The 12,090-nt window shown below is 45.2% G+C and overlaps 1 protein-coding gene and 1 long non-coding RNA gene across 2 annotated transcripts in view; both read left to right on the top strand.

Moving 5' to 3' along the window:
• Window positions 1-317, top strand: part of LOC310684739 (uncharacterized protein) — a 268,708-nt gene extending 268,391 nt beyond the window's left edge. Inside the window, exon 7 of the transcript XR_014514809.1 lies at window positions 7-317. The gene's annotated coding sequence lies outside the window, so the exon portion shown is untranslated. The remainder of the gene's footprint in view (window positions 1-6) is intronic.
• A 6,902-nt stretch (window positions 318-7,219) lies between these two features.
• On the top strand, window positions 7,220-11,629 carry LOC310684878. Its single transcript, XR_014514920.1, has 3 exons — window positions 7,220-7,348; window positions 9,574-9,729; window positions 11,365-11,629. It is a non-coding gene; the product is annotated as an uncharacterized lncRNA (long non-coding RNA).
• The last annotated feature ends 461 nt before the right edge of the window (window positions 11,630-12,090 follow it).

Below are 12,090 nucleotides of genomic sequence, written 5' to 3'. Positions count from 1 at the left end.
TCCCAGATTGGAAGTTCACATGGAAACTGACATTCTAAGCTGTGCATCTGAAGACTTGTGTGCCTTTCAAGGAAAACTTTTAAAATATAAAATAATTATATCAAAAGAATACGAAGCCAAATGCTACGATCCTGAGAACTCCTCAAAGCAGAATGACCATGAAAGGTAGATAAGGGAAAGGAAAATTCTCCTCGTTTTGAATTCCACAGCAGAATATTGGAGCCTAGTGATGAGAGTAGATTCTTTGCCCTCCTGGGTTTACTTTTTCACAGTTGGTGAAATTCATGATAAAAATAAACTGTTTTGGCACATCTGCATTAATATATTTGTATGTTTTATAGGTGTAGAATGTCTGGAGTGAAGAGAATGGGTGTTTGATAGTCAATTCAGTTCCATCCAAGTTTTGTTGTTGTTGTTGCAACCATCTTGGTCATTACAACCAAAAAGCAGATAAAAAATATTCTATGGATACTGCAGAATATGCATAGATGCACAATTAAAGTACAGTGATAACCAATTGATACATGTATACCTTAAAATACAGACCTGCCCATTAAGTTTGTATAGTACATTCCCAATTAGACTTTACAGTTCTCTTAGAATGGCAATGGTGCTCACCTGAGAGATGCCAAAACTGATTTATGGTGAGTTCCAGCTGAAAAAAGCCCTGATCCAGACATTGTTCTCCTGCAGGAGACACATCAATGCAAGAACCAAAAAGCTGCCTATCTCAAAGGATGCTGGCTAGGCAAGCAACTACAAATTCCTGGTTCTGGGAAAACTTTGGGAGTTGCTATCCTGATAAGCAAGCACAGCCCTCTGAGTGTTGGGGGAAGTTTGGAAGTCCCAAAGGGGAGATACCTCTTTGTTTGTGGTGTCACAAGCAGCCATCCATTCACCATCACCTGTCTATATTTACCAAACTCAGCACAAGAATGCTTTCTCTGGAAGATGCTCACAGAATTAGAATAATTTTTAAAGAAGACAAACTACAATAGGTGGAAACTTGGAGTAGGTGGAGTAAGATGATGCAGAGGTACAGAGATGAAACCAAGGACCAAATTAGGCACCAATCTGTGAACAAAATCTGCAACCCAAATGTGGCAGAAATAGTAACTGACTGGGACCTGGTGGACATGTGGCGGAAAGATGTAGGCATTTACACAATCCATTGTCTCTTTCCCAAAGCAATCTCCAAAGAGGAACTGCAAGGTAAATTAAAAGGCATTCATACTACAGTGGTACCTCGGGTTACATACACTTCAGGTTACATACACTTCAGGTTACAGACTCTGCTAACCCAGAAATATTACCTCAGGTTAAGAACTTTGCTTCAGGATGAGAACAGAACTCGTGCTCCAGTGGCACAGTGGCAGCGGGAGGCCCCATTAAGCTAAAGTGGTGCTTCAGGTTAAGAACAGTTTCAGGTTAAGAACAGACCTCCAGAACTAATTAAGTTCTTAACCCGAGGTACTACTGTATTATTACATTTATATGCCACCTTCATCTTCCAAGGATCTCAAGGTGGTCTACCTGGCTCTCCTTCTCTTCATTTCATCCTCACAACAACCCTGTGAGGGAGGTTAGGCTGAGAGATGGTGACTGGCCCAAGGTCACCCAGTGAGCTTCATGACTGAGTGGAAATTCAAACCCTGCTCTCCGAGGTCCCAGTCCAGCACTCTAGCCATTATGCCACACTGGTTTTGGATTAAGTGGTATGAGGATTGTGACCCAAGGGTGCAGACAGCATATACACAAGCACTGGGGGAAGCTACTCTGAACTCTGCCCGAGGTACCACTGTACCTGGTTTCAAGTCAGGCACATTCTTTTGCATACATACACTTGCATACATACACCTACATACACTTAACCTGTTTGAATCCTTATGCAGAAATCTAGCATATGACGTGAAGGGTGCCACTTCCCTAATACACAGCAATCTAGTAGATCATGAAGCAGGGAATGCTAGAGGCCTTGAAATTGTATGGGAATCAGAATTAGGCCACATAACTGAATAGCACAAATGGGAGGGTACCTGGACCCTCCCCTCCTTAAATGATCTCTGCTCACTTACAGGAAACCACACTCAAGGTCATCTTCCACTGGCAGTGGATGCCAGTCTGGTTGGCAAAAGTTAAACCCTCCCTTTCCCCTTCATGTCCGAACAGCTGTGGAAAACTTGGTTCATTTATCCATATGGGGTGGTCATGCCCCCATGTTTAAAAACCTTTGGAAGAGAGTATTCTCCATTTTATCTGCAAGTAAAAGCCAACCAATCCCTCCAAATTCTGTTTTAGACATATGCATAAGGATGGCACTGAAGATGGGATTTGAAGGAGGCATAAACGACAAGCTTGGTTCAACTCAGTACAGTCTCACCAAACAGATCAGATGACTCAAAGTATCCTGTCTCCTTCCCAACAATCTGATGCAATTGGAACAAGGAGAAACAACGTTCCACATAATGTTCCACAATATTCCACATAATAGTGGTTTTAATAGGTCTCAGTAATAACTTTGGCTCCATTGTCCAATATTCAGTGCATACCATGGTGTTCCTATCCCTGTCCAATTCCCTCGAGCTCGATCTAACTTGGCTACTTAAGCAGGCACCCGTGCCATACCTTGAGTCTTTAGCTGTTCTTTGATTTGGGTCATGGAAGTTTTTTATTGTGTGGGGTTTTTTTTAATGCTTCTGTGAACCAAATTAGAGCTCACACCAAGTTATAGGAAAGGCAGCAATGGTATTTCATAGCCAGTATATTGCTTTGTCCACCAAGGACCCTGTAACTTCATATAGTTCCTTGGACATTCAAGTAAGATGGCGTAGAGTTGCAGAGCAATGGTCCATATTGCTTCTGAAAAGAACCAATGTGTTTTGTATTCTGTTGTGTATATAAGGTTGTATGGGAACAATCAACCCCCATCAATTTGTTAGTTTTACAAAAGGTCTTGAAGGGTTATCCAGACCCAAATGATATTACTTACAATTTGAAAGGTTTTAGGATCCTGCGTCATATATACACATATTACTCTGAGAGTTTTTCAGTTTATCCAAAGCTTGAAATCAGTGAAACAGATGGAGGTCATTATTTTTAAAAGATTGCTAAGGAAGTTGGTACGGGTAGAGAACTAGGTCCATTCCTCACTCCTTGCATGCCTTCCCCCTGGTCAAATCCCTGCTATTTTTGGTCCTGAAAACAGTATAGAGCAAATTTATATTCATGCATCTTTGATCCTTCCCAAAATGTGGTTCAGTCAAGATGTGCACCTGTGCTTATTGCACTGTGTGTCCTTTGAGAGTGCAGTGGGGTTGCTGGCCAGGTGTGACATACGAACCCAGATGGGCAAGGTTCTTGTAGAACAATCTAAGGGCCATATTTCCACTTTTAGTTGGAGTACTATTAAGTGGCTAAATTTTGGGAAATAGTCTTTTAGCAAAATAATTCAGTTACTCTGCAGGATTTCTTGCTATTACTTTCTGTAGCACTGAGAACAGTCAGGAGCACTCACTGTATTCTGCTCAGCACCTACTAAAAACATTCTTGTTTAGACAAGCCTTCTGAGATGCTTAGAAGGTTTTTGCAATTTTAATCTGTTTTAGTATTTTAACCCTTGTATATTCTGATTTTTCTCAAATTTAAATTTAAAATTTGAAGGATAAATCTGAAATATATTTGACATACTTGCATGTGGGGCTTTCATGTTTTCTATAGACTTACTGTTCCATCTCCATCCAATATACCATTAAGTTCATAACCATCTCACAAAAACTCCTGCATCGACTTCTATCACTTTAATGCAGTGACAACTCTGAAATGTTCCTACTGTCATCGTAATGCAACCCCATGTGAAGGTGACACACCTGTGGCCTGCAGTTCCACCCTCCCCTATGCAGTGAGTACTGTGTGGCGCAATAGAATGAACTTACACAGACAATGATGTGGATAAAAATAGTGTAGGTGGAATTTGGGCTCAGGCATTGGCTGTATTTCAGGGCATCCATGTAATATAAAGCTAACAGGAGTTACGAGTAAATTGAAAAATAAGTATATAGAAAAAGAATTCTGAGAAGTGTCTGGCAACAGCTAATGGAACTCAAAGATGAATAAATCAGCCAATTTTGGCACAGAGCTTTGAATTTCTTGGCAAACACACAGTATCCACTTCCAGACCTCACTGAACCATTTATTCCCAAGAGTTGCCCACATCATGTCTATAGCCTTTAAATATCTCCATGTAAGACTCTACCAGCATCAGTTCTCTGCCTTGGTACATCTCTGCTCTGAGTCGCCAAATCTTTCAAAAATGCAGAAAGCACTTCTGAGCACCTGCCTCCTCCTGGCCCTGCTTTCTCCAGGTAAGTAGAAACAAGCAGAATTGGATTCTTTTAATCATCTTTCGATGACACTGAAAATATTTACTCCTGGGGATGGAAGGAGAGTGAGTAAAATATATGAGCATAATGGAGTGTAAGGACACCTGTGTTACAAGGAAAGTAGGAGAGAGTCAACTCAAAGGTTTCAGCACTTACGCCATAACAGCCAAATATAGTCTATTCCAAACATGTATTTATGTGATGGAGGAATCTGACTAACCATAATATGGCTGCCCTGTTTAGGGAAGCTTTTAATGTTTGATGCATTACTGTATTTTAATATTGTGTTGGAAGCCGCCCAGAGTGGCTGGGGAAACCCAGCCAAATGGGCAGGGTATGTATGTATGTATGTATGTATGTATGTATGTATGTATAAATAAATAAATAAATATTATTATTATTATTATTATTATTATTATTATTATTATTATTTAAGTATATAAGGTCAATGCAGAGGTCAGGTCTGGAAAAGAGTAGTAATCTGAACTGAGTGCAAGCAGCTCTTGCGTTATTGGTTGGCCTCCTGGATACTGTACAAATAAGAACTGTTGATATTACTGATGGGAAAGGGTTTAGCTTCAAAAAATGTTTTATTCAATACCACAGAGCATTTTAGTAAGCACTTTGCTACCAAATATCTTTAGGACAGGTTCATTCAGCTGCCCTCCCTTATTGTGATAGAACTTCATCAATTCCACTATGGTTTTCTGTGTTTGAATTTCATTGTGTCGATTTGACACTTCCAAGATGGGTTTAACCAAACAGGATACATAAGGATTTCATGAGTAGGTTTGTTCTATAGCTTGCTGATCTAAACTCCATTTATACCTAGGACTGCTTTTGCCAAAAATCTTGTTGTTGTTGTTGTTTAGCCGATTAGTCGTGTCCGACTCTTTGTGACCCCATGGACCAGAGCACGCCAGGCACTCCTGTCTTCCACTGCCTCCCGCAGTTTGGTCAAACTCATGCTGGTAGCTTCGAGAACACTGTCCAGCCATCTCGTCCTCTGTCGTCCCCTTCTCCTTGTGCCCTCCATCTTTCCCAACATCAGGGTCTTTTCCAGGGAGTCTTCTCTTCTCATGAGGTGGCCAAAGTATTGGAGCCTCAACTTCACGATCTGTCCTTCCAGTGAGCACTCAGGGCTGATTTCCTTAAGAATGGAGAGGTTTGATGTTCTTGCAGTCCATGCCATGGCGAAGGGACTTGAATAACTCAGAGAAGCTATGAGCTATGCTGTGCAGGGCCACCCAAGATGGACAGGTCATAGTGGAGAGTTTTGACCAAACGTGATCCACCTGGAGCAGGAACCGGCAAGCCACTCCAGTATCCCTGCCAAGAAAACTCCATGGACAAAGACAACAGCCAAAATCTTAATCTTGCTTGATCTTTCTTATTGATTGGTTATTGATTGATTGATAGGTTTTCTTATTGACAGTATGTACTGAACACCTCCAAATAATTTTTGAGGCCCCATTGTGAAAGAGAGAAGAGCACAAAATTTACTTATTTATTTATTACTTATTAAATTGGTATACTGCCCTTCATTCAAAAATCACAGGACAGTTCACTACATAAAACAATCAACACACATCAAGATTCTGTTCCTAATTACTGGGATGGGAATGTTGCATTGGCACCCAGTCTTTACTATCAAAGTGACAACCTTCCAGTTTAAAACATATTTACCTGCTTGTCTGCCACCTCCTTAGGAAGAAGGACACCTTCTCCCACTTTAAAGTATTTTGGCTTGTTTGTAAAACAGCACTAGGGTGATCAACATGCATTTGCCTTCATAAATTTAATGTATAAATCTGAAATATATTTGATATACCGTATTTTTCGCCCTATAGGGCGCACCGGCCCATAGGGCGCACCTAGTTTTCGGGGGGGAGGGAATCAAGGGAAAAAATATGATCCCCCCCCCCCCGCAGCTCTGGGAGCAGCTTACAGGCCGCACGCAGCCTGTGCGCTACTCCAAGACCTTCTCCCTGCTTTTGCAGGAGGTGGCGGATTTCCCGCACCTCCCGCAAAAGCCCTCAGGAGCCGCGCGCGACTCCTGCGGGCTTTTCAACCAGGAGGTAGAAGGGACTGAAACGGCCAGTCAGTCCCTTGTCCCTCCTCGGGGAAAAGCCTCCAAGAGCGGCGCGCTCTTTAAAGGGTGCGCGGCATCCTGCAGGCTTTTCTACGAGGTGGGGGAATTCGCCCACCTCGTAGAAAAGCCAGCAGAAGCCCCGCAGCCTTTAAAGAGCGCGCGGCTTCTGCGTGCTTTTGCGGGAGGTGGGGGAATTTCCCCATCTCCCACAAAAGCCCACAGGAGGGAGAAGGGACTGACTCGGCCAGTCAGTCCCTTCTCCCTCCTTGGGGAAAAGCCCCCAAGAGTGGCGTGCTCTTTAAAGGCTGCGCAGATCCTGCGGGCTTTTCGACCCAGCTTGTGGGGCTGGCGCTGGGGGGAAGCGCTGCTTTCCCCCACCGCCAGCCTCCAAACCAGGTCGGAGAGTAGCGGGAAGGCATCGCATGCCTTCCCGCTGCCCCCCCCGATCCTCTGGGGCTGGCACTGGGGGGAAGCGCTGCTTTCCCCCACTGACAGCCTCAAAGAGCAGACTCTCCTGGCTTCAGCAGAAGCAATGCAAAGCCTCCGGAGCGCAGGCTTCGGAGGCTTCGTATTACTATCGCGGAAGCCAAGGAGCCTGCATTCGCCCCATAGGACGCACACACATTTCCCCTTCATTTTTGGAGGGGAAAAAGTGCGTCCTATAGGGCGAAAAATACGGTACTTGCATGTGGGGTTCTCATGTTTTATATCGACTTACTATCCATCTCCATCTGACTTACTATCCATCTCCGGGGATGTAGCAAGTTCGAACGTTGCCACTCAGGTGATTACAGTTTAACTTCAGCCAATGGTAAATACCTCCAGATGAAGGTCTTCTGCTGTGGAACAGAAGATTGTAATAAGGAACCTCTCTATGGTGAGTATCTGCATCTCTGTAAGTTGGCTTATTAACACGTCATATAACTTCCACCCAGTTACAGGCAAGGGAGAGCATCTTTGTCTTTCAGTCCATTCAGACACTAGGTGCAAGGGTCTGATAAGTATCTACAACTGATCCTTGAATCACTCAAGTTACAAGAAAGGAGATTCCAACTAAACTTCAGGTAAAACTTTCTGACATTAAGAGCTGCTTTACAGTGGAATGGTCTCAATCAGGACAGTGTGGAATCACCTTCTTGGAGGTTTTGAAGCAGATTGGATGGCCATCTGTTCTGGATGCTTTAGCTGGGTATCCTGCATTACAGGGGGTGGACTAGATGACCCTTAGGGTCCCTTCCAGCTCAACAGTTCCATGATTCTACGATGGAATGGATGAAGTAGATGATCAGTCAAATTTCACACATGTAAGGGCTGGGGCTGGAGGCATGGATGTGGAAATTCTGGGCATAGCTCTACCAAATTTGGGTTCTGGGTCTGCCGACTACTTGCTTGCACCCATAGACAGAGACGAGATTACTTCTAAGAGAATGCAGCTGACTGTAGCTTCAAATAGCTTGCTAGATCACCATATACAGTGGTACCTTGGGTTAAGAACTTAATTCGTTCTGGAGGTCCGTTCTTAAGCTGAGGTACCACTTTAGTGAATGGGGCCTCCCACTGTCGTCACGCCTCTGGAGCATGATTTCTGTTCTCATCCTGAAGCAAAGTTCTTAACCCAAGGTACTATTTCTGGGTTAGCGGAGTCTGTAACCTGAGGTGTCTGGAACCTGAAGCGCCTGTAACCCGAGGTATCACTGTACAAAGTAAGAACGCCGGAAAAAAGAATGAAAATGAGCATACAGTGGTGCCCCGCAAGACGAATGCCTCGCAAGACAGAAAACCCGCAAGACGAAAGGGTTTTCTGTCTGCAGAGGCGCTTCGCAAGACGAATTTCCCTATGGGCTTGCTTCGCAAGACGAAAATTGACGAAAAATTTTGAGGTTGGTTTTTTTGCTCCAAAACCCCTTATTTTGAATCGCTAAGCTGCTAAAAGCATTTTAGCAGCAAAACCGCTAATCCCCCAAGGCTTAAAAAGCCGTTTTTAGCCCTTAAAGTGCCAATAGCGCTAATAGCGCTTGTCAGGGGTTCAGGAGCAGAGGCACAAGAAAGGGAGGAAATAGAGAGCGAGGGGGAGGAGTCCGAAGGAAATGTTAGCGATGACAGCGGTCCGAGGTCTCTGAGTCTTTCCAGCGAATCGGAAGATTCACAGAAAGGGGCTCCCATGGTCAGAGCAAGGGGGGTGTCTAGGGGGGCACCCCAGGAAGAAGGGGCCAGAGGGGACTCAGAGAGCAGCCGTCAGGAATCAGTACCAGCGTCCACACCAGAGTGCAGTAGGGGGGAGGAGTCCCAGACATCGGGATCAGGCGGCGCACTGCCAGCGGGAGGACATGAGTCAGGATTGGCCACGCCTCCATCGGGGAGCGAGGAAACGGTCGAGAGGAAGGTTGAAGGCTGGGCGCGCGCGCCAAGTTCAAATGTACAGGAGGGCGGCGCAGTTGGCAGCCCGGATAGGGAGCCAGGTCCCAAAGCCCGCCGAAAAGAGCGGGAGGAGTCAGGGGGGGGGTCAGCATCAGCGTCAGAGGAATCCAGGAAGGAAGGGACCCCAGGGGGTAGCAGGACCCAGAGGAGAAAGGAGAGACGGAAGAGGTGGAGTAAGGCTAGAATCTTAAACTGGTGTACAGGGGGCGGAGATTCAGATGGAGCTTCGCCGGTCTAAACCCTAGACGTAGAGCTGGGGCGCTCCGGCTTGAAAATGGAAACTGTACTTCAATAAAGACCTTTGTACATTACTACCGGCTAGCGTTGGTCCTCTGTGAGCTGGGACCTGGAGCCAGCTCTGACAGCGCTAATCTGCTAATGGGGTTGCTTCGCAAGACGAAAAAACCGCAAGACGAAAAGACTCGCGGAACGGATTCTTTTCGTCTTGCGAGGCACCACTGTACCTGACAAAAGGTGTAACACAAAATCATTATTTATAGATGCTCAGCAGATGTTACTGTTCTGCAAAGCTGATGGCAAATAAAGAGTACAATATGGAGGTAGCACTTCCAGCTATGGTTAGAAGTTACTAGAAACCATGCAATAAATGAAATAAAGTTAACAACAAAGAGAAGGGAGGGTGAAGTGCATCCATATACTGACTGTAGGTTTTTACTTTGATAGTTCCACCTCGTGAGGATCTTTCCCCCAATGGTTTAGAGTGCCCAGCCTGCTTCGACCTCACCTATTTAGGATCAAATTTCAATTGCAAAAGTCAGGGGACTGTCAGCTGCCTTGGCAATGAGACCAAGTGCATCGACTATACTTCCCTGGCTTCACGTGAGTATTATTTACAATCAGCCAAGAAAATCTGCTCCTCTGTCTCTTTGTCACTGCCAAAAAAGCAATGACTAATCTTTGTTTGCTTTTTATATGTGTTATGTGTATATAGCTTTGATTTCTTTCTCTGAGGAAAGGGAGGCTGCTCTAGTCCTGTTTTGGGTTCCAATCTACCCCCACTAAAATGACGTAAGAACTAGAGGGGACAGACTCACTCATGGGCAGGGTTTTGCATTGTGTGGGGTGTTTACGAAGGCATAGTAGGCTCCTCACAGCACACTTTTGTCCTCTAATGGGGCATCAGAAAATGGGAAAAATACAAGGGAGGGTTTAGGACCTGATAGCACTGTCCTGCCTTGCATTTCTGAAGTACAGAAAGCATTGGTTTAATGTGTAGAAATCATTTATAGTTTGGCTTCTAGTAGAAGGTTTTGGTAATTTCTAATACAAGCTACTGCAAGCTTGGATTTTCCAGCTGACAAGTAAGTTTCTATTCTGTTTTGGGTTCCAATCTACACCTGTTATAATTAGGTAAGAACTAGAGGGGACAGACTCACTCAGGGACAGGGTTTTGCATTGTGCGGGGAACATAAACAAGTACAACAGGCTCCTTACAGCACACCCTTTTCCTCTAATGTGCAAGGGGCATCAGGGCAGAGGGATACAAGGGAAGGTGCAGAACCAGCCGGCACATGACTGCTCCTCCACACAGCAGTATGAACCATTGAGTGCTGGTCCAGGAGGACTGTGTCTTACCACACACCTTGGCCAAAAGTTTTTTAAAAAGGAGGCTGGGAGAAAGAAACATTCTGCCAGTGCACAACTATTCATTTTTCCTCAGAAATTAGTTGCATTGAGTTCTTGGATCCTGAAGCCAGCACAGCTTCCTGTTGGTGCCACTCAGCTGATTGGCACTGGCAGCAACAAGGAGTTCAGCTATTGACTGTGACTGCAAGCCCTGCTTCTCAAGCAGCAATTCAGAGCGGCTTTCAAGGCTCCCAGTTGTTCTGCAGCAGCAGCAGATCTACCTGACACATATCATATGTGATGTGTTGTTGGTGTAAGGCAAATGGGTGTAGCTTTGGTAAAATCACCTAGGACTTGCCTCAGCGCCTAGGACTTGCCGATCGAAAGGTCGGCGGTTCGTATCCCCGTGGCGGGGTGCGCTCCCGTCGTTCGGTCCCAGCGCCTGCCAACCTAGCAGTTCGAAAGCACCTCCGGGTGCAAGTAGATAAATAGGGACCGCTTACCAGCGGGAAGGTAAACGGCGTTCCGTGTGCTGCGCTGGCTCGCCAGATGCAGCTTGTCACGCTGGCCACGTGACCCGGAAGTGTCTGCGGACAGCGCTGGCTCCCGGCCTATAGAGTGAGATGAGCCCACAACCCTAGAGTCTGGCAAGACTGGCCCTTACGGGCAGGGGTACCTTTACCTTTACCTTGGTAAAAGCGACAAATTTAGCCACCTGCTGGGCTTCATTGGCTAACAGGTTAAGGCATGCACTAGTGATAGTTTGCTGACAGATTAATCATACCATGTGTTGGTTCCAAACACATTAAGCTTTTATAATCATGTTCTTCCCTATCCCCATGGACCTAATAAAGAACTCATGCAAACCTTATGCTTTTCATTTCCCAGATACAGTAATTAAGAAATTGAAACTCAAAGGCTGTGCAACTGAAGACGTCTGTGCCCTTAATGGAAAAAATATTACACTTGGCCGTCTTTTTTTGGATAGGATTGTAACCCAATGCTCTGATGCCACAAAGCAGATTGAGCTCGAAGGGTAGGTAGGAGAGAGGAAAGATCTACTCCTTGTCAATTCCACCGTTCATGGTACCAGCAGAATATATTAACAGCTTATGGTGAGAGGAGGGGCTCAGGCCTCCTGGGTTTTCTTTTTCAGTATTGGTGGAATTCATGATCAAAATAAAATCTTTTAACACATAGAATCTGTATTCTGTGTCTGTTTTGTATATGCAGAATGTGTGGAATGATGAGAAAGGGTATTTGACGGGAAGTATGAGAACGGATTCCAGCGGAAGTCAGTCAGGGGGGACAGAACTGACTTCCGGATTCCAGCAGAAGCCAGTGAGGGAAACAATTTTGGGGAGAAAATGAAGCTGGGCCTCAGTCCCTCACTTCTCACCCTCATGCTCCTGGTGGCTTGCACGGCCCAAGTCCGATGCCAGGGACAAGGACGAAAAGAATGGCAAGCCCCTGGATTCCTTTAACGGAATTCCCTTTCTGCACCACCATTGAAGGGGTAGGCACTTACCCCTCCACCAACCAATTTGAACCAATGCCTAACCGCCAACCTTACAAGTTGTGGCAGTAGGCAAAAACCAAATGGCAACAGCCAAT

This window comes from Podarcis tiliguerta (genome assembly GCF_965153285.1).
Source record: "Podarcis tiliguerta genome assembly, chromosome: 8".
Classification (NCBI taxonomy): domain Eukaryota; kingdom Metazoa; phylum Chordata; class Lepidosauria; order Squamata; family Lacertidae; genus Podarcis; species Podarcis tiliguerta.
Note: the sequence above shows the minus strand (reverse complement) of the source record. Positions and strands in the feature narration are given on the sequence as shown.